The sequence below is a fragment of the Peromyscus eremicus genome, chromosome X (genome assembly GCF_949786415.1).
Source record: "Peromyscus eremicus chromosome X, PerEre_H2_v1, whole genome shotgun sequence".
NCBI lineage: Eukaryota > Metazoa > Chordata > Mammalia > Rodentia > Cricetidae > Peromyscus > Peromyscus eremicus.
Genome location: NC_081439.1, coordinates 59,844,129 through 59,869,993, shown reverse-complemented (window position 1 = coordinate 59,869,993; position 25,865 = coordinate 59,844,129). Strand labels below are relative to the sequence as shown.

Sequence of the window (25,865 nt, the reverse complement as noted above, 5' to 3'; positions counted from 1 at the left end):
GCATTGTCTTAATTAAGATTCTCTTTTCCCCAATATGTCTAGGTTTGGGTCAAGTTGTGAAGAAACCAATCAGCACAATTGACCCCTCGTCACAAACACATCACTTATTAAACCATAACCTTTTCTTTATTGTTCATCCCTAAGATCTCATAATAATATTAATATCATGGTATCAAACAAAAATAAAAGTCCCATAGTTTTTAAACATTCCAATATTTTAAAAGCCCAAGATTTCTTTAAAATACCAAAGTCTCTTTAAAATTTCAAAGTCTCTCCAAAATAGCCAAGGTCTCATAATTGTCAGTTCCTCTAAAGTCAAGATACAAGTTAATACTTTCTTTTTTTTTTTTTAAATTCTTTTTTTTTTAATTTTTATTTTGCGATACAATTCAGTTCTACATATCAGCCACAGATTCCCTTGTTCTCCCCCCTCCCGCCCCCCTCACCTTCCCCCCAGCCCGCCCCCCATTCCAATCTCCTCCAGGGCAAAGCCTTCCCCACAGACTGAGATCAACCTGGTGGACTCAGTCCAGGTAGGTCCAGTCCCCTCCTCCCAGGCCGAGCCAAGGGACCCTGCATAGGCCCCAGGTTTCAAACAGCCAACTCATGCAATGAGCACAGGACCCGGTCCCACTGCCTGGATGCCTCCCAAACAGATCAGGCCAATCAACTGTCTCACCCACTCAGAGGGCCTGATCCAGTTGGTGACCCCTCAGCCATTGGTTCATATTTCATGTGTTTCCGTTTTGTTTGGCTATTTGTCTCTGTGCTTTATCCGACCTTGGTCTCAACAATTCTCGCTCATATAAACCCTCCTCATTCTCGCTAATTGGACTCCCAGAGATCCACCTGGGGCCTAGTCATGGATCTCTGCATCCAGATCCCTCAGTAGTTGGATGAGGTTTCTAGCACGACAATTAGGGTGTTTGGCCATCCCATCACCAGAGTAGGTCAGTTCGGACTGTCTCTCGACCATTGCCAGCAGTCTGTTGTGGGGGTATCTTTGTGGATTTCTGTGGGCCTCTCTAGCACTTTGTTTCTTCCTGTTCTCATGTGGTCTTCATTTACCATGGTCTCCTATTCCTTGTTCTCCCTCTCTGTTGTTGATCCAGCTGGGATCTCCCACTCACCCAAGCTCTCTTTCCCTCGACCCTCGCCCTTCACTACCCCCACTCATGTCCAGGCTGTTCATGTAGATCTCATTCCATTTCTCTGTCGTTGGGCGATCCCTGTGTCTTTCTTGGGGTCCTGTTTTCCAGGTAGCCTGCCTGGTGATGTGAGTAGCAGTCCAGTCATCCTTGTTCCACATCTAGTATCCTGTTATGAGTGAGTACATACCATGTTTGTCTTTCTGAGTCTGGGATACCTCACTCAGGATGATTTTTTCTAGATCCATCCATTTGTCTGCAAACCTCATACTTTCTTACTCCAAGATTGAGGAAGAACCTGAACAAAGAAAAACCAATCTCCAAAAGGCTTGAATAGCTCTCCATCTCTGGCTCCGCCATGCACAGCACAGTTCACTTAGGTTCAGACTGGCTTCACTCCACAGTTGCTGCTGCTGTCCTTGCTGGTCATCTCATGGTGAGAATTTCTCCAAAATGCTGGCTCTTCACTACAACTGGCTCATAGACTCTGACTCTGTTGCGTGGTGCCAAGTCTCAACTTCTCTCCATTACCCATTCAACCTTGAGGCTTCTACTGCAACCTCACCTTCACCAATGGCCTCTCCCAGACTCTCATACTGCCATGACTCAGCTGGTCTCCATGACCCCTTTGTGCCTTCAGAACCAGTACCACATGAGGGACTCTTACACATTCCCAAGTTCAGCTGCCAGCAGGAGATACAGCATTGGTCTCCCCTGGAGCACAGATTCTGTGCACTGAGAAAACATTTCCCAGGAAATTTCACATCAGCGATGCTGGTTGGTCTCTTAGTCACTGCTAATATCTCAGCTTCAGCCAATCAGCATCAATTATTACAACAAAGCAAGGGTTTTTCTTCAGTAGTTCTGTTCTTTTCTTAGTTACAACTGATTCTTCAGTTCCAGCTGAATCAGAACCAGAATCACAGGATCTTAATACAAAATAGTATATGAATGACCCTGATAAAGTATTACTTCCCTTGGAAACTTCATAAACCAGGTCTCCACCATTTGCACTTCTCCCAGCATTATTTTTAGAATAGCTCATGAAGCTCTGAACATTCAATGGCATTTCTAGCCCAAAGTTCCAAAACCTTTCATAATCCTTCTCAAATCAACATGGTCAAGACTGACATCACTACCCCATGGACCTGGTACATTTCAGTCTTAGCCACAGTGCATTGAGGGAAACCAGGACAGGAACCAGAAGGCAGCAGGAACTGAGGCAGAAGCCATGAAGGAATGCTATTTACTGGCTTTCTTCTCTTGGTTTTTCAGTTTACTTTCTTATACACCCCATGACTATCTAGCCAAAGATAGCACTGCCCATGGTGAATTAGGCCATTCTACATCAACCACCAGGCAAGAAAATGTCCCACAGACTTGCCTGTAGGCCAAGCTGAGGGAAGCAATTTCTCAGTTGAGGCTCCCTCTTCTCAGATGACTCTAGCTTGTGTCAAGTTGACAAAAACCTAGTCAGTGCAACCCCTCTCCCATCCATACTGGAATGCTGACTGGCTTGGTATTGTGTAGGACTTGTGAAGGTAATGATAGCTGTTTTCAGTCAATGAGAACAAAGGCCATGTTATATCCAGAAAAGAACATTTCATAGTACTTCTCCACATCCCCCAGCACTTAAATTCTTTACACCCCCTCTTCTTCAATGCTTCTTGAGCTGTAGGTAGTTTAATATATATGCCCCATCTATGGATAAACACTCAATCAGTTATTCTCAGCACTTTAATCAGTTATGAATCTCTGCATTGATTGTTGCCTATTACAAAAAGGGGGCTTCTCTGATCATGATTGAGAGCAGAATTAACCCCTGGTTATAAACATTAACTTTTAGAAAGCAGTTTGAGAACATGTCCATTTAGCAAAGCAGTAGTAGCAGGCTACCACATAGGGCCTAAAACATTCTAAGCTATGGGCTTTGGACCAGGTTTACAGTGTCAGGTATGAATTTCCCCCTGTAGATCAGGTCTCATGTCTAATCAGCAAGCAGCTGATTACTCCCTTCACAGTCATGCACATGCTGCCCGGAAAGTCAATATTATAGCATGTGGAATCCACTACTGAGTAAATCCACTGGTGACTTTTCTTCCCCAGTGGCTTACATAGTTCCTTTTGGCACTATGAACATCATGTTTTGCTAGTATTTGTTGAAGATCATTCAGTATTATTTACCTCAAACAGTAGTATGCATTTTTCTTTTAATTTCTCTTGCTTTGATAACAGGGAAATGCCCACCTTGTAATTGAGTTTGGAAGTATGCGCATCTCTTCATTTCTTGGAGAGAATTTGTGGATGGGTTAATATTAATTATTTAAATATTTGGATGAATTTAGGCATGAAACTATCATGTCCTAGGCTTTTATTTGTTGGGATGTTTTTAATTATTATATTTTATTATTTGTCTGTTCTGTCTTTCTATTTATTAATAATCTGACCTTGAGATGTTGTGTGTTTCTATTTCTTAAAAGTTACTCAATTTTGTTATGACCCTTTGTGTTTCTGTGTTATCAGTTATAATGTAACGTCTCCTGTCTTATTTTATTGACTTTAGTGGTCTCTCTTTTTTCTAAGTCTAGCCAATTTTGTTTATATATTCAAAAAATGAACTTAATTTAAAAATATTTTTTATTATTTTTCAAATCTTCATTTATTTTATCTGATCTTTATTATTTCTGCCTTCTACTCTTCCTTTTGTTATGTATATATTTTATTTATTCATTAACTTTTTTGAGATTTGTTCTTAAAACACATAATTTACACCAACAAATAATTTGTACATAATACAAATTGGTTTCAAACTCATCCTGTAGCCCAGGTTAGCCTCAAATTAACTATCCTCCTGCCTCAGCCTCCCTAGTTCTGAGATTACAAATATGTTCTACCATACCCAGTCCTTTTTTATATTAGTTATTTGATAGTCTTTGAAGTGTAAATTTACATTGTTTTATTTGAAACCTGTAGGTGGAAGTTTCTCTCCTGCCTGCCTGTTCCTAAATACCCGGCAGACACTTCTTAAATAATTGACCCCAAGGCTTAGTATTACTTATAACTGCTTAGCCATTAGCTCAGACTTATTGCTAACTAGCTCTTACACCTAAATTAACCCATAATTCTTATCTATGTTTAGTCACGTGGCTTGGTACCTTTTCTCAGTGTTTCCTCTGTGTCTGGCTGGGGACTCCTGACTCCGCCTTTCATCTTCCCAGAATTCTCCTAGTCTGGTCTCCCTGCCTATACTTCCTGCCTGGCTACTGGCCAATCAGCATTTTATTAAAAACAAGAGCATTATCTCACAGCAGAAACCTATTTCTTTTTTCTTTTTTTTTTTTTTTTCAAGACAGGGTTTCTCTGTGTAGCCATGGCTGTCATGGAATTTGCTCTGTAGACTAGGCTGGCCTCGAACTCACAGAGATCTGCCTGCCTCTGCCTCCCAAGTGCTGAGATTAAAGGCATGTGCCACCACCACCTGACCTATTTGTTTATTAATACATGATTATCGCCATAAATTTCCCTCTCAAAACTTATTTTTACATCAGTCTGTGTTTGTGTGTGTACATGCCACAGTACGTATATGGAGATCAGAAAACAACTTGTGGGAGTTGGTTCTCTCCTTCCACTACATGGGTCCTGGGGATCAAACTTAGGTCATCAGGCTTGGTGATGGGCACCTTTACCCACCTAGCCATCTTCATAGCCCCTCTGTTTTAATTTATACCAAGACTAAAATATTTCCCTTTGACTCACTGATTGTTCAAGATTATATAATGTTTGCTTTTATGAATTTGCAAGATTTCCAGTTTCCTTCCGGTTACTGATTTATTTCAGATTATTGTAGTCAAAAAAGGTACTGGATATTCCAATTTTCTCGAAGTTGGTAAGATTTGTATTGTGATCTAATACATAGTTTTTCCTGGTGAATGTTTTGTGTATCCTTGATGAGAATGTATTTTCTGTTGTGATGAATGGTATTTGTAATTATTTTAAGACTATGTGTATGAATGGAGGGTATGTGCATATGACTGCAGGTGCTCATGGAGACAAGAAACATTAGATTCCTTTGGAGCTGGAGTTACAGGCAGCTGTAAGCCACTTGATATGGGTGCTAGTACTCAAATTTGGGTTTTCTGTAAGGGCAGTGTGTGCTGTTAATCACTGAGCCATCTCTACAGCTCCTGTAATGTTTTTTGTTTGACTATTTGGTCCCTCCTATCTACAGTGTTGTTAGATTTGCTGATTCCTTATTGATTTTCTGCCTGGGTGATCTATCTCTTTACTTTTGGAAGTAGGGTGCTAAAATCCCTTACAACTAATGCATTGTCATTTATTTTTCCTTTTAATTATGCTAATTTCAAGATTTATTTTATTATTTCATTTTTTAGTTGTCAGCTGGGGATTTCTTTTCTTTTTAATTATATGTATATGCATGTTGCTCTGTGTAGTGTATGCACATGTGCCTGCAGATGCCTGTGGAGGCCAGAAGAGGGCATAGGAGCCCCTGGAGCTGGAGTTACTGATATAGGTCCTCATCCAGAATAGTATGATTTATTCCATCCACCGTGAAGCACATCAGAAGTCTAAGTGTTAACCCTAGTCAACATCACTCATCTTATTATAGAAATATGAGTGTAAATAAAGTATAAGCTTAACAGATATTTTGAAAGCAGAATGCTACAAGGATTTGTTATCTCATCTGAACGTGTGAAATTCTATATTCAGTCAAAGTAACTTTCAGTAAAATAGTAGAAGTGAAGATGTCCTCAAATGAAGAGGAGAGTAGCCATTTTCCATGGAGAAACCTAACTCAAAAGAACATAGAAATTTCTCTAACTAAAAAGGAAATGACACTTTTAAAAGAGGTATAATGCTTGCCTATGTGGCACAAGTCCCTAGGTTCTATCCCCAGGGACAATAAAGTAAAAAAAAAAAAAAAGAATATGTTCACTTGAGGATGTCTTCATTCAGATGAGACCCATATCAGTATTTTTTTAATGCTTCTCCAAGTGATTTCAACGTATAGTTAAGACTCAAAAGTTGCCCCATTTACAGCTGGACACTCAATGCCTGGCTTGGCACTTTATGTGTAGTTTGTTCTAAGTCAATATTTGTTTAAAGAAACTAACCTAAGTATAATTGACATTATAATGATAAGTTTTTAATAACTCTATATCACTTAAATTGTGCCCTAACTTATGGAAGAGACTTAATTCCACACTCCAATTCTATAAACTCCTGCTGAGACCTATTATACAGGGGCATTGAACTTATTTAATTTAATAAGACATAATGTCTGGTATTGAGTATCCCATGATTTACTGAGGAAGACATGCCTATGATGAGATTCTTAAATTTTAGTGTAGTTGGCAGAAGTCACAGAATTTTGTGTAAAATATCCAGAGAAGGTGATTAATTTTTGTCTGGGTAGTAAAGCACAAGAGATGTTAACATCTTGGGACATTTTTAGTAAGGAGTCAGGGAGTTTCAGATACGAGGAAACTGTTGGTCTTTCCTAAACAGGAGAGATTGTCACTGGTCACCTTCAAGGAGTAGTACAGCCCTGGTTGACAGAGACCTAGTATTTGAAACTCGATGGGTTCACCTAGATCATTTTTCTGTTGTTGTGCTCCTGACAAATACTCCATGATGTCATTGGGTGTGGATTATTGTCATTTCACACAGGAAGAATGCTAGGCTCAGGGACGTTAAGTGATTTGCTTTTCAGTGTTACATAGCCAGGCAACAGGAATGTGGGGACTGATTTCCTCCATTTGCTACACTGTGGGGGCGTGAAAAGCAAGTTCGGGCCAGCTTACCGAGGGCCTTCCATTCAACGCAGAGGACTTTAGACATTCTTGACAGCCTATGGGAAGCCATGGAAAGATTTTGAACAGTGGGAGTGACTGTGCCTGTTGACTGGTCTTTACCACTTGAGCACTCACTGTTTGGCACTTAAAAAGCAAGCTGACAAGTTAGTTTTACACCCCTATCAGCAAGTCAGAACCTGGTAGTTTGTGGTCAAACTGTTTATGTACTTTCTTTTAACAGTTTTTCTCTCAGCTGCTTTCTGCTTTATTTAACGGCATTCCAGTCATTTCCATCTGTCCTCTATTAGTGGCCAACCTTAAAGGAGCCCTGGCGTGTCCCTCCATCCTATCCTGCCTTAATGAGAAAACTGGGTTCTCTAATTCTGAAATCAGACCCAGCCAAACAAGCAAAGACACAATCGCTTTGGACATGGAACACTGAAATGGTGATTAATCTTCCTGAACATTCTTGTCAAACGCTTACTTCACCTCACACTTTCTTCATTTCTCAAAAAACATCTGGCATGCAGCTCCCCCCTTCTCCTTTCTACATGTTGCCTAATTTCTTCCCTCCTCTTTTCTTGTCTTCTAATTTTGCTACTTGGGGAAGAGAATTCTAAAAGCAAGATGAGGCTGTCATGGAGCCAGATGCTTGGTGTTGTCTCCCAGATCCCTAGTACAGCACTGTGAGAGAGGACAGAATAGAGATCATTCCCATTTTACGACAAAACAGGAAGTATATATCACAAACTAACTGAAAGTTTATGAAAGGACAAAACGGGATAAAGATCTGGGGCTCCCAATGCCTGGGCAGCACTATGGTCTACATGCTATAATTGTTAACGATGAAGATACTAAGGCTCAGGGAATTGGTAAGCGTTGTGGATCTAGTAAATTGCAAAGCCAGAGACTGTCTTGATTCCTTTTGGTATGGAAAGAATCAAGACATGGATGATTGTACGCTGGGAGACTTCTTAGAATACTGCTTTCTTTTATTTTGTTTGTTTTGGTCTTGGTTTTAGTCTTTTCATTTTCAAATAATTTTAGACTCATAAGAAGTTGAAAAAATTGGACAGAGAGTTCCCATGTATCCTTTTTCCAACCTCCCTCAATGATAACATTTTACATAACCATGCTAAAATTTCAACACCAAGAACTCATGTTAGTAAAAAACAATGAACTAGTGATACACTTTCATTATACTCTGAGCACCTCTAGCACATTTTATGTTGTGGATATCGGGAGACAGGACTTTTAGGGGAATAATTAAGGTTAAATAAGGTCATAATCAGGAAATTCTAGTCCTATGAACTGATGTCATGATAAGGAGAGGAGGAGAGGGGCTGGAGAGATGGCTCAGCAGTTAAGAGCACTTCCAGAGGACCTGGCTTTGATTCCCAGCATCCACATGGCAGCTCACAGCTGTGTGGATATTATCAGGGGGCCTGCTGCCCTCTTGTGACCTCGAAGGGCACTGCATACACAGGGTGAACAGGCATACATAGAGACAAAACATCCACACACATGAAATAAAATTACACAAGGAGGGAAAGTCACTGAAGTCCTTCCCCAAGTGCAAAGACAAGGTCATGTGAGGACATGCAGAACAGGTAGCCTTCTACAAGCCAGAGAAGGAAGGCTAATCAGAAACCAACTATGATACGTTGACAATGACTTACTGCTTGCAGAACTATGGGGAAAGAAAAGTGTTTTTCAAAGCACTCGATCTATGGTACCTTGTTATGTCAGCTCGAGCAGACAAATGCAGTCATGTTCCATTTTACCAGCTTTTATGTTCAGGGAGTTCACTTCATTTTTTGGCATGTAGTACCATCTTAGTTTTCTGGGGCTGCTGTAAGTGCCACAGTCTTGGTGACTTTAAGAACAGAAATGTATTTTTCACAGTTTTGGAAGTTAGAATTCCACGTCAAGGTGTCAACAGAATGTATTTCAATGAGGACTTTCTCTTTGGCTTGTACAAGCCTTTTTGTCAGCTCTGTACAAGGTCATTACTCTGTGCATGGTCATTACTCTGTACAAGGTCATTACTCTGTGCATGGTCATTACTCTGTACATGGTCATTACTCTGTGCATGCAGGCATGTATCTGGTAGCTTTCAGTCTCTAATTCTCTCTCTCTCTCTCTCTCTCTCTCTCTCTCTCTCTCTCTCTCTCAAAATTATGCTCATTTATTTAAAAAAATATCCTTTGCTGGGTATAGTGGTGCATACCTTTAATCCCAGCACTTGGGAGGCAGAGGCAGATGGATCTCTGAGTTCAAAGCCAGTCTGGGCTACAGAGCAAGATCCAGGACATCCAGGGCTACACAGAGAAACCCTGTCTCAAAAAACAAAGTCTATTTTTATAATGATACCCAATCAGATTGGATTAAGATCCATCCTACTGGCCTCATTTCAACCTATCTCCTCTTTAAAGGCCCTGTCTCCACAAACAGTCATATGTGCGGGTCCCAAGGTTCCAATATAGTGTACAGAATCCAATTTGTAACAAATGCCATGGTATTTTACTGTATAGAGTTGTTAACCACAATTGCAATTAGAATAATGCCTCTGTGAACACAAACTCTCTTGTGCTTCTACTATATACTTAAACATCCCTCTAGCCACCACCCCGGCACTACCTATTTATTTTTCATCACTAAAATTTATTTTTTGTGTGTTTCAATGAAAGTTTATTTACACCTAGGTCCATCTATGAGCTGTGTCTTCATAATTTCTGTGTGAGTCTGGCCCAGGTCTTTCTCTTTACACTCAGGCCTAGCTGGAAGTTGCATCCATGTGCTGTCTTAGTGAGACTGCCTGGTTTCTTCTCCTGGACCACATTTCTGTGCCCAGAACCAGTTGGTAGCCACACCAGAGGACTTTCTTGACTCTCACCTAAGTGTTTCCACAACCCTCCAAGACCACCATGACATATCAGCTACCATTGGACTGGAATAACGCCAGGCTCTCCAATCACTAATCAACACTGAGTATTTGAAGGTCTGACCTGCTTACTCTTCCTACATGAGCTGAGATTCACACAAGTTTCAGTAACAGCAAAAATGGAACCAAGCTTCCATTCAACACAGACCACCTAGAATGTCATATCAGATACATAACCAATAAAGTAAATCTACTACCCAGGTCATATCACAAAAACATAAACAACACGTAAGACCAAGACAATATGCCCCACCCTCTCAAGACCACTGGTCCTATAGAAATGGTCTCTAATGGTAATCACCTAGATGAACCCCAGGACACAGAATTTTAAAGAACAATTATATAGACATTTGTGCTAATAAATATTTTTTTGTCAACTTGACACAAGTTAGAATTATGAGGACAGAGGGAACTTAGTTGAGTAATTGCATCAATTAGATTGGCTAGTAAGCAAGTCTGTGCAGGCGTTTTCTTGATTAATGATTGATATGGGAGGGTCCCAGCTCACTGTGGGTAGTGCCATCTTTAGGCAAGCTGTCCTGGTGCTATAAGAAAGCAGGTGGAGCAAGCCACAGGTAGCACATCTGCAAGCAGCATTCCTCCATGGCCTTTGATTCAGTTCCTGCCTCCAGGATCCTGCCTTCTGTTCCTGCTCTGACCCCCCTCAATGATAGACTGTAACCTGTGAGGTAAAATAAATTCTTCCCACCCCAGGTTGCTTTTGGATATGGTGTTTATCACAGCACCAGGAAACTAGGAGAGAAATCAGTACTAGAGAATGTGCTATTGCTGTGACAGACCTGACCACATTGTCTTTGGGAGGATTGTGGAAGGGTTTTACAACTTGGGCTAGAAAAGCCACTGAGTATCTGGAGCTCAGTAGGCTATTTCCTGAAAGATTGGAAGATAGAAATGTTGAGAAAGGTGCAGATGATGGAGGCCTCACTTGTGAAGCTTCAGGGGGAAGCAAAGACTCTATCAGGGCCATTTGTGTAATATTTTGAGTTAAGAATATGTGCTTTCTAGTCATCTGGAGGTGAGAATTGGCTTTGATTAAGAAGAGATGAGTGTCTCTTTCCCTTGGGTATGCCACCAAAACCCCCATTGTCATCATGGGCCACCACCCTGCCTGGTGATATGGGTATTATAAGAACAAGCCATAACCAAAGTCTTGCTTCTGTTGAGGTGTCCCTGATGCTAAGATCCAATTTTTTGACTTGGGGAAGAAGAAGGCAAATGTTGATGAATTCCCACTTTGTGTCCACATGGTGTCAAGTGATTATGAGCAACTCTCCTCCAAAGCCCTGGATGGCCACTTGTACTTGTGCCAACAAATACATGATAAAGAGTTGTGGCAAGGATGGCTTTCATATCCAAGTAAGGCTCCAATGTTTTCATGTCATCTGCATCAACAAGATGTCGTGTGCATGGGACAAATGACTGAAGTGCCCATTTAACGTATCAAAGTGGACCTAGCCACAAGGTTCTCTCAGCATCCCTCAGTCCCTACTTGTTACAGGGTATGGCTGGCATACCCCACCTTCTACCCCGGGTTGGCTTAGAACTCACTGAGATCCTCCTCCCTCTGCCTCCAGAATGCTGGGATTAAAGGCGTGTGCCACCACCACCTGGCCCTTTTTATTTCTTTCTTTCTTTCTTTTTTTTTTTTTTTGGTTTTTCGAGACAGGGTTTCTCTGTGTAGCTTTGCGCCTTTCCTGGAACTCGCTTTGGAGACCAGGCTGGCCTCGAACTCACAGAGATCCGCCTGACTCTGCCTCCCGAGTGCTGGGATTAAAGGCGTGCGCCACCACCCCTTTTTATTTCTTTTTCTCATTCAATAATGTCCATTCACATCATGCTGCAGAATAAGAAGCATGTGATTGAAGCTCTGTGTAGAGCCAAGTTCAAGTTCCCTGTCCTCCCGAGGAGCCACATCTTAAGGAAGTGGGGCTCTACCAAGCTAGTGCAGATGGATTTGAAGACATGGTTACTGAGAAGCAGCTCTTTCATAATGGCTGTGGGGTCAAATATATCCCTAATCACGGTACTCTGGACAAGTGGCAAGACCTGAATTCCTGAGGGCTTCCACAGAGCTCTCCTATACCCTACTAAATCATGTTCAGCAATAAATCTCACATCCAGTTTGAAAAAAAAGAAGAGATGAGCATGATTGAGACAAAAATTTTCTGTGAAGTATTTCCTCAGGGTCAGTACACAGAAGCTATGGTCCAGAAGGTACCAAGGCTTCATCTCATGCTGGAAGCCCACCTTTGGTAATGTGTAAGAGTCTCCCAGGGCGGGGCTGGAGAGATGGCTCAGAGGTTAAGAGCACTGACTGCTCTTCCAGAGGTCCTGAGTTCAATTCCCAGCAACCACATGGTGGCTCACAGCCATCTATAATGGGATCTGGTGCCCTCTTCTGGTGAGCAGGCAGGACACTATATACATAATAAATAAATCTTTAAAAAAAAAAAAAAAAGAGTCTCCCAGGGTTACTAGTTTTGGTAGCATGAAAGCTGCAGGACTGAAGTGGTCATGGAAAGAAACCGAGGCTTGGCACTGTGAGAGGTCAAGAGAGGCCATTGGTGAAGGTGCAGCCTCAGTTGTAGTAGAAGCCCCAGGAATGAAAGGGTCTTGGACAGAGGCTGAGGCTTGGCATCATGTGGCAGAGTTGGAGTCCCTGAAGAGAAGCTGGGAAAGGCCATTGATAAAGGTGCAGCCTCAGTTGTGGAGATCCCAGCAGACTGTAGATTCCAGGATGGTGAGATAGCCATTGAAGAGAGTGGGAGGTGTGAAGCAGAACCCGCCTGAGCCTACGAGACAAGCTTCATGTGCTTCAGATGACAGAGCAAGAGAAGTAGAGCTACCCAAGTCCTTTGGAGCCTAGAAGATTGTGAGTCCAGACATTGGAAACTGAGTTATTTGCATGGTTAGACTCTGGTTTTGCTTTGATTTTATTGTGCCTGTGCCCTGGTTCTTCACTCTTGAAGTAAAGAAGTATTTCACTTGTCTCTTGACTTCACAGTCATCCACAGATATGAGACATAGACTATATTTTTTAATTGTGTAGTTTAATGAATTCAAGGGTATTATTACCATGCAGATCAAGAACTTGCATATTTCCTCTTTGTCTGCCCCAGTGCTCCCATACAGGAGGAGTCAAAGTATCCTCCTTTTGCATAGTAGAATTCCATACAGTATGAGGAGCTCATAAGCTGGGCATGCCTTCAGTCAATATTGACTCTTTTGTAGAAGATCCTAAGGGCATCTCCATGACACATGAAGTTTGAGGCACCAGTCATCAGGGTAGTTGGTGACCTCATCCACAAGAAAGGAAAACCAGCTGTTGGAAGCACACTGCTAGTGTTGTAATCCTGGAACCACCACACAGGAGCTTGGGGTTCTTAACACCATCCTGGTGCAGATCTGTATAGGCCCTGTGCTTGCTGCATCAAGACTTTGGATATTTTAAAGAGACTTTGAACTTTTAAAGTGTTAAAATTTAAAAAAACTGGGAGGCTTTTAAGAAGTTGGACTTTGTTTAATATTGTAATATTAAGTATTAATATGATATTTGTGGGACAAACAAGAAAGGTGTGTATTTGTGTGTAAAGTTGACAAAGGATCCATTATCTTGGCTACTGTTTTTAGTCAATTTAACACAAATTACAGTCATCTAGAAGGAGGGAACTTAATTCAGGAATTGCATCAATCAGACTGGCCCACAGACAAGTCTATGGGGGCATTTTCTTAATTAATGATTAATGTGGGAGGACCCATCCTCTAAACAAGCCACAGAGAACAAGTCAGTAAGCAGCATTCCTCCATGGTCTCTGCTTCAGTTCCTGCCTCCAGGTTCCTGATTTGAGTTCATGTCCTGATTTCTCTCTGTGATGGACTATAATTTGGGAGATGAAATAAACCCTTTCTGTCCCAAGTTGCTTTTGGTCATGGTGTTTATCACAGCAACAGAAATAAAATTAGCATAATGATAAAAACATTTTGAGGAGTTTAAAGAGGACATGAACAAATGCCTGAATGCACTTTAAAAGGACAGGAATAAACTCCCGATGGAAGTTGGAGAACACAAAATATGCAGCTGAATGAAATTATGAAGACAATATAGGATTTGCAAACTGAATTTAATAAAGAGATAGAAATACCAAAGGTAACTCAAGCTGAAATGAAGATAGAACTGAAAAATTCAATAACTCAATGAGAAAACTCAGGGGAAAGCCTTACCAGTAAAATGGATCAAACAGAAGACAGAATATCCAGACTTGAAATAAAATAGAAATTATACTGCTCAGTGAATGAAAATGATGAATTAAAAAAAACACATCGAAGGAATATACATGAGCTTTGATACAGCACAAGAAAACCAAATCTTTGGATCATAGGCATAGAAGAAGAATCAATGGCATAGACAAGATCTTCAACATGCTCATGGATGGAAACTTCTCCAAACTAAGGAAAGACACACTTGTAAGATATACGAGAGGCACAAAGAACACCATATAGACAGGACCAGAAAAGACATGCCATACTTCATATTATAGTCAAAACTCTAGATATACAGGAAAGGGAAAGGGGATTGCAAGCTGCAAGAGAGAAGCCACAGGTTACACATCCAGGAAACCCATCCTAACAACACCGAAAACACCACAGATGCCAACCCAGACTGCTTTACCCACCCAAACTATGCCATAGTTGAAGGATAAAGACTTTCCATGATACAAATAGGGTAAAGGAATTCATGTTCACCAAGCCAGCCAAACAGAATAGTGAAAGCAATAATTTGGACTGAGGAGAGGAATAATCATAGCCAAGAGACCACAGGAAAAAAAACACAAATTAAGATATCATTAATGAAACACAAATTAGGACTAAGAATACAAACAAAATAAACAAAAACCCTAAATGACAGCAATCAACACATACCTCTCAATAATAACTTTGAATGTTAATGGCCTCAACTCCTCAGTCACAAGATACAGGCTAGCTGAATGGATTAAGAAACAAGATCTATCTTTTGCTGTCTATAAGAGACGTATCTGACCTTCAAAGATAGGTACCACTTTAGAATGAAAGGATGGAAAAAAGTACTCCAATCAAATGAGACCATGAAGCAAGTAGGTGCTGTTGTTCTACTATTTGACAAAATAGACTTCAAACCAAAATTAATCAGAAGAGGTGAAGAAGGACACCATTCTGGTCAAGGGAACAATTAACCAAGAAGACATTGCTATCTTATGCACCCAATTTCATAAAAAGCAAACCACTGGAATTAAAGACAAATATTAACAACAATCCAATAATAGCAGATGATTTCAATACCCCACTTTCTCCAATGGACAGATTATCTGCACAAAAAAAAAACACAGAGAAGCACTGGAATTAAATGACTCATATCAAATGGACTTAACAGACAACTATATAATATTCCATCCAAATGCCAAAGAATATATGTTTTACTCAGCAGTCAATGGAAGTTTGTTTAAAATAAACCACATACTAGAACACAAAACAGTTCTAAAACCAACCAACGAAACAAACAATTAGAAAAATTGGGATAACTCCATGCATTCTATCTGACCGACCACAAAGCAATAAATCTCACTATTGGGAGCAAAAGAATCTCTAGAAATTCCATAAACTCATGGAGATTAAGCAATACAGTACCAAATAATAAACGAGTCAGCAAGAAATCAGGAAGAAAATATAAAAATTCCTATAAATAAAATAAAATGAAAATATAATATATTAAAACTGGGATACATTATAAAAACAGTTATAAAATGGAAATTTGTAGTTCTAAGTGCCCACGTTAAGAAAAATTAAAAAAGAGCACAAAAAGATAGCCTAATGAGTTTGGAAAAATTCATTTCTAAAGAGTTTGGAAAAACAAGAACAAACCGAACTCCAAATTCAGTAGATGGGAAGAAATAATAAAAAAAGGACAGAAATGAATGAAATACAAACAAACAAACAAAAACATAGTTAATGAAACTAAGAGCTAGCTCATTGAAAAAAAAATAAACAGGATTTACAGACCCTTGGCTGAGACATAAATTAATAAGAAATGAACAGGTAAACATTATAATACACAGCAAGAAATTAAGAACAGCACAGGAGAGTAGTTTAAAAACCTGTACTCCATTAAGTTGAAAAAATCTGAACCAAAAAAGTTAAGCCAAGAAGAGATCAACAACTTGAACAACTTGACCCAAATAGGGAGATTGAAACTAGTAAAAAGCCTTCCAGCTTAAAAAAAAGAAGTCCAGGCCCAGATGGAGACACAGTTGAATTCTACCAGACTTTCAAAGAAGAACTACAACCAGTATTTCTTAAATTATTAAAAACAAAAATCAAAAACAAACAAAAAAAACAGAAACAATAGGAGCACTTTCAAATTCCTCTAGTACCAAAGCCAGGTAAGGACACAGCAAAAGGGCCTGGAGAGGTGGCTCAGCAGTTAAGAGTACTTACTGCTTCTGTAGGGGACCTGGGTTTCATTTCTAGCACCCAGATGAGGGCTGATAATCATCTGTAACTCCAGTTCCAGGAGATCCAGCACCCTCTTCTGGCTTCTGTATGCACCAGGCATGTGTATGGAACACATACATACATGTAGACAGAACACCCATGCACACAAAATAAAAATAACTAAATCTAGAAGAAGACAACAACAAATAAAGAGAACCAATCCTTGACAAACATAGATGCAAACATTCTAAAGAATAATTGCAAACTGATAATGTGTTCCTTTTTACTCCTTGGCAATTTGAAGGCAAGATGGATTGCTAGCAGCTGAGGACACAGGCTTCATAAAACTGAACTCAGTGATATGTCTTCCTTGAATGGCTTATTCAAGTCCATCTACCAAGTGAAAAAGATCATTATCCTTTGTACATAAAACAACCTTTAAGACCCTCAAATACCCTAAAAAAATTGAAAACCAAATACAGATACACATCAAAAAGATTATCTACTGTGACCAAGTTGCCTTTAGCCCAGAGATGCCGGTATGGTTCAACATATACAAGTCAATAAATGTAATAAATCACATAAATGGACTTAAGATAAAAATCACACGATTATTTTAATATATGCAAAAAAAGCTTTAGACAAAATCCAGCATGGCTTCATGATAAAAGTCCTAGAATGTAGCTGGAGAGTTTTCTCTCTGGATCCCACCAAACCCTGGCAGTCCGACAGCCCACTTATAAAATAAACACACAGACACTTATATTATTTAAACTGTTTGGCCTAATGGTTCAGGCTTCTAGCTATCTAGTTCTTACATCTTAAATTAATCCATTTCTATAAATCAATACCTTTCCAAGTGGCTCGTGGCTTACCAGTGTCTTCACATGCTGCTTGTCATGGCGGTGGCTGGCAGTGTCTCCTCCTACCTTCCTGTTCTCTCAGTTCTCCTCTCTGTTAGTCCCGCCTATACTTCCTGCCTGGCCACTGGCCAATCAGTGTTTTATTTATTGAGCAATCAGAGCATTTGACATACAGACCATCCCACAGCACTAGAAAGAATAGGCCTAGAAGGAATGTATCTCAGTATAAAGACTGTATAACAAACCCATAGCCAATATGATCTTAAATAGAGAAAAACTCAGAGCAATCCCATAAAATCCAGGAATTAGCCAGGGCTGTCCATAATCTCCACTCCTTTTCAATGCAGTTCTCCAAGGATTAGATAGAGTAATAAGAGGAGGAAATTAAAAGAATATAAATAAGAAGTCAAATGATCTCTATTTGCAGATGACATATTATATATGAGATACAAAAGATTCCATCAGAAAAATTCTAGAAATGGTCAATTTCAGCAAAGTGACAATACGGATTGAACCTAGAAAAATCAGTAGCTATTCTACATGCCAATAACAAACACACTAAAAAGAGATCATAGAAATACTTGTACTCACAACAGTCTCAAAAATATATAATAAATCTAAGCAAGGAGGTGAAAGACCTCTGCAATAAAAACTTTAAATTTCTGAGAGAAGAGATTGAGAAAGATATTAGGAGATGGCAAGACTTCCCATGCTCACAAACTGGTAGAATTAATACTGTAAAAATGACCATCCTACCAAATCAATGGATAGATTTAATACAATCCCAACTAAAATCCCCATGACATTCTTAATAGAAATGGAAAAGACTATAAAATTCATATGGAAATCCCAAAGACCCTGGATAGTCACAGCAAATTCCGAGTGAAAAAAATAATGCTGGATAGATTACCATACCAGATTTCAAGTTATATTTATTACAGAGCCATAGTAAAAAAAAAAAGTGGTACTGCAACAAAAATTGAAGAATAGACCAATGGACCAGAATAGAAGACCCAGTCCTCCCCTCTTTTTTTTTCGAGACAGGGTTTCTCTGTGTAGTTTTGGTGCCTGTCTTGGATCTTGCTCTGTAGACCAGGCTGGCCTCGAACTCACAGAGATCTGCCTGGCTCTACCTCCCAAGTGCTGGGATTAAAGGTGTGCACCACCATCACCTGGCTAAGAAGACCCAGTCTTAAGCATACATAATTGTAGGCACCTGATATTCAACAATGATGCCTAAGATACACACTGGAAGAAAGATAACCTCTTCAACAAAGGTGCTGGGAAATTTGGGTGTCCACATGTAGAAGAATGAATTTAGAGCCATGTCTACCACCCTGCACAAAAATCAACTCAAAATGATTCAAAGACCTCAATGTGAAACCAGAAACTCTGAAACTTCTGTAAAACATAGAGGGTAGCCTGCAAGATACAGGTGCAGGAAAGGACTTTCTGAATAGGACTTCATTTGCTCTGGAATTGCAGCAACAGTTGTCAAATGGTCTCATAAAACTAAAAAGCTTCTGAACAGCAAAAGAAATAAATAATCATGCTAGTAAAGAGGAAGCTCACAGAGTGGGAGAGAGTATTTGTCAGTTATAATTTGATAAAGGCTTAATATCCAGAATACAGAAAGACCTAAAAAATAAATGACCCAATAAAGATGAGCTATGTATCTGAACAAAGTTTTCAAGCAAGAAATAAAAATTGCTAAGAAATGTCTTTTAAAGTGTTCAATATCCTTAACAATAATGGAAATATAAATCAAAACTACTTTGAGGTTCCATCTTACTCCAGTCAGAATGTCTAAGATCAAGAAAGCAACTGACAACAAATGCTGCTGAAGATGCAGGAAAAGGGGAACCCTCATTTACAATTGGTTGCTGTGGAATATCGTTCTGTATGCTGTGAATATGTGTTGCTCTGATTGGTTGATAAATAAAACACTGATTGGCCAGTAGCCAGGCAGGAAGTATAGGCAGGGTAAGCAGACGGGGAGAATTCTAGGTTGTTTCCAGGTTCTGGTTATTACGAATAAAGCTGCTATGAACATAGTTGAGTGAGTGTCCTTGTGGTATGATTGAGCATCCCTTGGATATATGCCCAGGATTGGTATAGTTGGGTCTTAAGAGAAATCAATTCCCAATTTTCTGAGAAACCTCCATACTTATTTCCAAAGTGGCTGAACAAGTTTGCATCCCACCAGCAATGGAAGAGTGATTCCCTTGCTCCACATCCTCGCCAGCATGAGCTGTCACTTGTGTTATTGATCTTGGCTATTTTGACAGGTGTAAGATGGAATCTGAGTTGTTTTGATTTGCACTTTCCTAATGGCTAAGGATGTTGAATATTTCTTTAAATATTTCTAAGCTATTTGAGATTCTTCTGCTGAAAATTCTCTGTTAAGATTTGTACCCCATTTTTTAATTGAAGTATTTGGGTTTTTGATGTCTAGTTTCTGTTAGATGAGGGGTTGGTGAAGATCTTTTCCCATTCCATGGGCTGCTGTTTTGTCTTCTTGACAGTGTCCTTTGCCTTATAGAAGATTTTCAGTTTCAAGAGGTCCCATTTATTGTCGATCTGTGCTATTGGTGTTCTATTCAGGAAGTTGTCTCCTATGACAATTCATTCAAAGCTATTTCCCACTTTTTCTTCTATCAGATTCAATGTATCTGGATTTATGTTGAGGTCTTTGATTCACTCACTTGGACTTGAGTTTTGTTTAGGGTGATAGATATGGATCTATTTGCTTTCTTCTACATGCCGATATCCAGTTAGACCAGCACCATTTGTTGAAGACTTTTTCTTTTTTCCATTGTTTATTTCTGGCTTGGTGTCACAGAACTTACGGGAGTAGCCAACCAATGATTCGTCCAGCTTGAGATCCATGCCACAAGAAGACTGGAGCGCAGCATGATCATCATCAGAGAGGCTTCATCCAGCAACTGATGGGAGATCCACAGACAAACATTAGGTGGAGCTCAGGGAATTCTGTGGAAGAGGGGGAGGAAGAATTGTAGGACACCACAAGAAAACCCACACAATCAACTAACCAGGGCTCAAAGGGGCTCAGGGACTGAACCAAAACCAGTGAGCCTGTATGGATCCGACCTAGGTCCTCTGCATATAAGTTATGGTTGTGTAGCTTGAAGTTCTTGTGGAACACTTAACGGTAGGAGCAGGGGTTGTCTCTGTCTCTTTTGCCTGCTTTTGAGACCCTTTTCCTATTGGGTTGCCTTTTTTTTCAGCCTTAATGTGCCTAGTCTTATTGCAACACAATATACTATGTTTGACATCCCTGGGAGGCCTGCTCTTTTCTGAAGGGAAACAGAGGAGGAGTGGATCTGGGGAAAAGGAAAGATTGAGGAGGGACTGGAAGGAGATGGAGGAGGGGAAACCATGGTCAGGGTATAATGTATTCAAGAAGAATAAATAATAAATAAATAAATAAAATTAATCAAGTCAGAAAAAGCCCAACAACAACAAAAAATGAAATTAGAGAGGAAAGATATATTTTGATTCATGACTTCAGAATATTCAATCTGAGTTGTTTTGGCCCCATTCATTTGGTCAGGACATTTTGTCAGAGCATGTGGCAGAGGAGCATGTTCATCTCATGGCTGGCAGGAAGTAGATGAAGTGAGACAGGATGGGGCCAGGAACAAGACATCCAAAATAGGGCCACTAGTTAGGTATCTAGGCTTAAACACATGAACCTCTGGGAAGATTTTCATATTTATAGTTCATTCCTTTTACTGCTAAGTACTCTTACAAGGCATGGACAGATCATAGTTTATACTTTTCACTTATGCATTCACTATTTGGTTGTTTCTAATGTTTTACTATTAACAAACAAAGCTGCTGTAAACATCTGTATACAGTCTTTTGTGAAAATGTTTCCATATTTGTTAAGTAAATACCCAGAAGTGTGATTATTAGGTCAAATGGTAGTTACATGTTTAGTTTAAAAAACAGACAAACTTTTCTAGAAAAGTTGCAATATTTTACATTTTCCAAATGATGCATGAGGAATCATAGTTCTCCACATCTTTCCCAATATTTGGTGATGTCCTAATTTCGTTTTAGCTACTTGGAGAGGTGTGACATGATATCATCGTACTGTGACTCAATTTGTGTTTTTCTAATGGCTAGTAACATCTATTAGGTGTCTCTTCATGTTCTTTACCTGAGTTCTAATCAAATTAATTGTGACTTTACTATCATCTTTTGAAAATTCTTGACATATTCTGACAGTAAGACCCTTGACAGAAATGTGGTTTACAAATTCTGTCTTCAGTCTCTGGCTCACCTTTTCTTCTTAATGGGATCTTTGCAGGGTGAAAAATTTTAGATTTTTGATGAATTGGCGCTTAGCAACAATTTTATGGCTCGTGATTTTGTTGTCCTATTTAAGGCCCCTTAACTCAGCCTTAATTCCTAGATATTTTCTGTTATACTGAATTTTAAATTTTTCATAGTTTCATTTAAAATTTGAGTGTGTGATTCACTTTGGGTTTATTTTTGTATGTGTATTTACAAACTATAACATATGTGTTGTGCAGTTTTGCTGATTTTTTCCATATGAGTTAAATGCTCTTATATTTATATTTAAACTGATATTGAACACTATATATACATAGATATATGTAAAACTCATGCTAATAATTCACATTTTTATTTATTCTTAGAACCACACTAAACAGCAAATAGAAAATACTACGGCAAGATGAATGAGGGTGGGAGAGAGTGAGGGGCAGGGAAGTCATGTGAATGACTATGCACAGTGAGAACAGACGCTTAATGTGATTAAATTGCTAGCAACCCACGGAATCAGCTTAATTACCAAAGGAGTTTATTTGGGGGTAAACTCACTACCACAGAAGATTTATCATAGGGTCCGGAAAAGCTGAGCTATGTCCCACGCTGACTTGGTCCAAGATCTCAGCATCCAAACCATGAGGTAGCTAAGAGAGAGCTGAGTATGTGAACCCCAGGCCCTAAGGGTCCCTGAGAAGCTAAGTTCCAGGGGCATGTACTTAGGCAGGTGTAACTGTTACTAGAGGCGGTACTTCAGGGCATGGCTCAAACAGTCATCCACTACAGATGTTCACAGCACTTTCCCCTGATTTCTAATGAGAGCCCTCACAGCTTCATTTTGTACCAGACCCCACAAATTCTTTCTGACTCTGGCTATATATTGGAACATTATGATAATATTATTTTGGAAAAAAAATCTTATCTATTCTTTGAATCTTTTAAAAAATTATCTTATTCTTTTTTATGTATGTGATACATGTGTGTCTGTGTACCACTTATGTGCACTACCCCAGAAAGCCTGAAGAGGGGTGTCAGGTCCCCTTGGAACGGGAGTTACAGACAGTTGTAGCCTGCCATGTGAGTTTGGGAATTGAACCCAGATCCTTTAGAAGACCAGCCAGTGCTCTTAACCATCTTAAGCCATCTCTCTAACTTCAATACTCTTTGAATCTTAAACATAAAATTTCTATGAAACAGTCTTATTATTTCATATCAAACTACTTTAATTTTTAAAAGGTTTAAATTGATACATAATAATCGTGCAAATTTATGGGGATACAGTGTCATCTTTTGACTATGTGTGCACCAAGTGTGAAATGCTTATATTTGTGTGTGACCCTCCCACTGGGGCCATTTTAATCTCTTCTTCCATGTACTGCTGAGGTGAGCACAGGACCAAGTAATGGTTTAGTCTGCTGAAGCCTTAATGCCTAGGCCAACTCTGTTATGCTCTGTCCTTTCGTTTGTGTTTTTACTTGTACAACAAAAAACTTGCCCCAGATGGTCCTTTCTGAAGGTTCTTCAAGTTGGGAAACTGGGATAATCTCACTTAAAGGCTTTTCTCAAATACAGCTGTGTGATATTTGGGAACGTGATAGGCCATGGCCCCTTGAGTATGTGACTTTTTGGAAAATAGGCCCCCTGATTTGTACTTTAAAAAATTTCTCCATTATGCTTCACACATTATAGGTGGTGGTTAACTATTGTCTGGAAGAAGAGTGAGTGAATGAATGAAGGGAACAATTTGTCTTGTATCTCACACGTGCTTCAGAAGCATCCGTTTCCCTTTTCCATCACAGGAAGGTTCTGTGCCAACCTTATGCAGTGGAAAGTCTGAACATAATATAAAAGGGGGCACCAACACTGCCCTGTGACAACTAGCCTCTGGGGACTGTCCTTCACTCCTGTCTAGAGAAGGTTCTCCTGCATTGTTGTTCTGCCTTGCCAAGGCCTGGAACTCCCATCTCCCATCCTCATGAGGAGGTAGGTCTTTCGTGCCTCAGCAGGCTCCATGGTGTGTGTCTAGGTCTGATGCCCATAATAAAGGAATTGGGTAATGGACAGAATGTCTCATGTGGGTCGAAGCCTCAGCCCCACAAGAGACCTTTAAAACTTCTCATCTCTAGTAGTCTTTTGTTTCCCACACCCGCTGGACGGGTGGAGTGAGGCGTGGAGTGCGACATGGCTTTGTGAAATCCAACATTTTGAGGCAGAAAGCCATGAATACCAAGAGAAGAGTAGCCTAGACATTTGGAGGACCTGGGCTGCCCACCTCCCGAGTCCTGCCCATCAGACATGAGTGGCATTATAAACTAGGCGACCCCAACTCCCTCCATAGCCCACCACCCAGCCTTACGCTCCACTTTCACAAGTTTTACTCATGACTTCTTAGTGAATCAGGCAGAACTTTTCCAGCTGGGCTTAGTATTGGTTTCCCTGAATGACCCTTAAAAAGTTCCGATTTGAGTCCATGGATCTGTCTGAGCAGGAGGCGGGCCTCATACATCATTGAACACTCATCTTCTCAGAAGGTCGAGGCCTTGGCGTGGTTGGGTGTTGATGTCTTTATGGATGGAAAATGTTGGTTTTGCATTCTATTGGTAACCCCCACAGAGGTGATACTGGGATTTAGGGATCTAATCATTTGGAAAATGCTTGGGTGAAGCCAGCTCCAGTCTCATTTATATTTTGGAAAGGGAAGATAATGACTCACTCAACAGAGATGGCTGCCTGTCCACAATCTTGTCAGACAGGCTGTGGGAATGACCAGGCTGGCGTTGTCAGCTGTATAAGGTGATGGGGAAGGCAGTTCAGCAAAGAGACACAACACACGTTCTGAAGCAGTAGTGGAAAGAACACTATGTTGGGAGGCAGCAGATTAGGATGCTGGTTCTGACTCTTACACGCATGCTTGCTTAGTGTGTGGCATTGAGGAAATCTCTTTCTTTCAGTGCCTCGGTTCTCTAATGTATAAAGAAGAAATGGTTCTTGATAGTCCTTAAGGATCTTCCCTGTTCTTATCTGTTTCTTATGAGAGGATGCTTTTCCATTTTTTTTTGGAAGAGCACTAATTTTGGAGCTGGACTCCCTGGCTTAATGGGCCTCCATTTTTTGCCATATTCCCTTAATCAAATTACTTAAGCAGTTTCTTTCACTATCCTAATTTGCAAAATGGATTGATAATAGCACTTTCCATATAAAATTATTATAATGGCTAATTATTTCAATTTTCTGAAGGACCTAGTATATAGTAAATACTAATAAAGGTTAGATATTATTATTAATAAGTGCTCTTCTGTGGCTTGGCTATCTTAAGGAGGCCAAGATAGACTGGGATTCCAACATTTTCTTCCTTTAGGAGGAAAGAGACTACCTAGTGCTTGTCTTCCTAGGCTTCTGGATGCATAGATAACATTCCTCTGAGGAAAGCTACTTTCTGCCTCCATACTGTAGAGAACTCTGTGGCTGCTTCACCTTGGTCTTTAGGAACCAGTCCGTTTTAGGATTTTGTCTTGCTTCCCTAACCTGAAAGTTTATGCCCACCTTCCCATATTTCTTTACTTTCTGGATGACATTGGCTTTTTCCTGGTTAAGATGGCCAGTAGTGATGAGTGAGAAGTGGGTGGGAGGAGATGATTTAATCAGTGAAGAAAAGAGGGTGGGGTGTCTCTCGTTTTCTTCTCAGTATTTGTTTCCATGAAGGGTTTCTGTTATATCCATGTGACCAAGCCATGCCCTTGACTTTGGTGGCGTATCTATTCAATCCAAACAAATGGCTAAATAAATTTTGGTTACTTAAATGGTAGCCTCTGGAAATCAACTTTGGAGCTTGAACTTGGGTCATAGTAATACAGAATTTTATATTCAGAAGAGGCCTTAAAGATGATGCCATGCCATCTGTAAGTGTAGTATATTGTGCAGTATATTAAGGAAAATGAGGCCCAGAAAAGCAAAAATGCTTTCTCACGGTCAGGCAACATAGTGGAGCCAGCAGCAAGGTAATTTGATATCTAGTTGCACCTTTTCCCTGTATAAGTTTGCCCTCACAAACTTTTGGAGACACAGTTCCTTAACCAAAAGGAAATGAGGTAGGTAAGTGAAGTTTTTGGATAGAAAGGCCTTTTGGTGCCTCTTAAAATCTCTTGAAGGCAGCTGACTTCCTTGCCTTCAAACAGGGCCAGGCTTGCTGATGCTCAAAGCGATCTAGGAGAGCCAGAATTTTGAAGCTCTGTGTCCCCAACTGTACTACCATTGCTGGGGTGGGGCCAGGAGAGAGCTCTTGCAGCTGGATTTC

At 40.0% G+C, this 25,865-nt stretch overlaps 1 pseudogene; it reads left to right on the top strand.

The window, feature by feature from the left end:
* The first annotated feature begins 11,017 nt into the window (after positions 1–11,017).
* On the top strand, positions 11,018–11,984 carry LOC131899589 (large ribosomal subunit protein uL16-like; annotated as a pseudogene).
* Positions 11,985–25,865: the final 13,881 nt, after the last annotated feature.